Raw genomic sequence first — 2,693 nt, 5'->3', positions numbered from 1 at the left:
GGGGGGGGGGGGGGGGGGTAAAAAGGATAGTCTAGGTTGGTGAAAGCAGCCTGCTGATGTGTCGCTTCATTTTTCTAAAAAAGAGTTAGAAAAAAGTTTCTTATTTACTGCACTATAAAAAAGCGGAAGGGTTCTTTTTTTCGGGCCAGGTCTTTCTATCGGACCTTTTACCATTGCCGTCGGCATACCGCGATTTCTCCGACAGTGTACGATGGTCTTCTCGCGAGAGTAACTGAAACTTGGACTTTCACGATGCAGAAAATGCATCTAAAATTATTTTAACAAATATTGAGATGTAGTTAAATAAAAAAAAGATATCTTGTAAAATGTCTTCGCAAAGAGATTTCTTCGATGTTATATATTGAGGATTTATCTTAATCGGTTCGGTTCGATAATAAAATCGTTAATTGATCGTTGCTGTTGCATTCGACGCTGTAAATATGGGAGTACAATCGGTGATGACATGCGTGCAGTGTATAATAGAAGGTTCAATTAAAAGACTGTGTGTCAATCGGAGACAATTGCGTGAAGGCTGAAGACATTTAAGTGTAATCATCAGGAACACTTTATCGCCATTATATATCTTGATTCATATTTGCGTGTACCTTATGGGCGGAACCCTCTATCGCGGTTTTACCATCACAAACCGTTCTCGTACGAACGATTTATATTTATATATTTGTTGATGTATCTACGATAACTTTGTTACATACGTGATTGGTGTATAAAAACGATACAAACAGCGAGTTGTTACAAGGTGAATAAATCAATTAAGTGTAAATTGTCTTAAATATAAATCTTGGAGATATTATCAGAGATGCTGGATTGGTGATATTATTCGAAGACATTGCAAAATTTTTATCTTTTTTGTTTCTTTTAAAATATTGAAAAAAAATCGCTAATTCCATAATTTCAAACAAAATTAATTCGTGTATTAACTTGTAATCATACTAAACGTGTGGTTGATTATACGATTCAGATAAGAATTTCCTGGACACTTTTTGGTCATTTTTCTTTCTTTTATCATTTACTTTTCGCAACAGTATGCCAAGATTGATGATTATGAGTTGATAATGATTCGTATATTAATAGTTTGTTAATAAAGTACAGCAATTATTGCAGTTATAAACGTCGATATCGACGACATTATTATAACTTTACGGGACATTAACCTACAATGCGCAATCTTTTTCTTTTCATATTTCTCTATAAAATCTTTCGTCAAGTATCGTAATAATCATTTCTTTTTTGCATTAATCTTTTTTACCTGTGATAATTCAAGTGTCTTAATATCCATATAAAACGCATTTGAGTTACCAATAAAGTCAATTTCCTTTCGATGCTCCATAAATATTGTATATGTTCAGAAAATGTTTCTTATTGTTAAAACTTATATCATCTACAGCATATTGCTTTAATCGCTATTAAATGTGATCACTAAAATTATTAATCATATTAATTATGCTGCATTTAATAATATCATTTATAATAGAATCATACAATAATTATATTCTTTTTTTTTTAAACAGTATCTTGTAATTTATTACTCTAATTTTAATTGATTTTTTACAAACTTAGATTTCTTTTTACAAATGTAAAAAAAACTGCAGGTTCTGCAGTAAGTTATAAACAATTGAAAAAAGCGCTTTTTATGAATCAATCTTTAAGAAGAAATTAATTAATAGATAAAAATTATCATTTTTAATTAATTTAAATAGAATATATTGCAAATTTATCAACTTATAAAAGTTAGGATTGTATGTACATAGGTATATTGCATAAAAAATTTTTTTATAAATATCATTCGTGAATGAAATTACATTATTCATAAACTTATTGGTATATATGCCATTATAATATAGCTTTTAGAGAATATTAGTCATTTAATTATTTGTAAGTATAAATTTTATCAACTATTTTTTCAATTAATATTGTCCAAAAAGTGCCAAAACATTATTAAAATTTGTAAGTTACTCTATTAAGTTTCTGTGATCGTTACCAGGTAGTTTTAATAAAATATGTTAAATAACTAGCAAGTTGTGAGATAAGGAGATGTCAGATGAGTATCTCTATGAGACATAATATGTGACGAACGTAATAACAGCATGTAACTTCGGTAATAGGGCACAGTAAACGACAATTTCCTAGACCTAGATAACTTGCAATACAGGAGGGGGACGAGGAAAGAGAGCCGGCTGCGGATTTATCACCGCATCTCGCGCATTGTTTACGTCTCAGACGGGGAATATAAATTCTCATTCTAAAGCGCCACAAACTGTCTACACCTAACAGTTTGCTCATCCCTGTATCGCGCGCTTCTGTTCTCTCCTCAGAACGGCCACATATATCCGTGTTCTTTACAAGATGTATTTAAATGAAAACGAAATGTTTTTAAATAAAGATTCGCTGTTGCTACACCTGCTGCGATATAAATCGTTACGCAGTTTTTTCAAGTGTTTAGTCATTAAAAAAAATTGATGTTTATAAATTAACAATGGCACAATAAAATCTTAATTTTATATACAATTGCTATTTAGATGAGTTGTTATTAACTAAAGATATTTTAACAGGTAAAATCACTAAAACATGTTTCTTTTATATATATTTCAAATTTATTATAAATAGATATTATATACAGATATTATATTTTCTATTATAAAAAAAACATAATATAGATTTTATAAAATTTAACT

At 29.5% G+C, this 2,693-nt stretch overlaps 1 long non-coding RNA gene across 1 annotated transcript in view; it reads right to left on the bottom strand.

Moving 5' to 3' along the window:
- LOC108754690 overlaps positions 1–2,693 on the bottom strand; it is a 65,094-nt gene that overhangs the window by 1,115 nt on the left and 61,286 nt on the right. The window lies entirely within an intron of this gene.

This window comes from Trachymyrmex septentrionalis, unplaced genomic scaffold (assembly GCF_001594115.1).
Source record: "Trachymyrmex septentrionalis isolate Tsep2-gDNA-1 unplaced genomic scaffold, Tsep1.0 scaffold80, whole genome shotgun sequence".
NCBI lineage: Eukaryota > Metazoa > Arthropoda > Insecta > Hymenoptera > Formicidae > Trachymyrmex > Trachymyrmex septentrionalis.
This window is presented reverse-complemented; position numbering and strand designations above follow the sequence as displayed.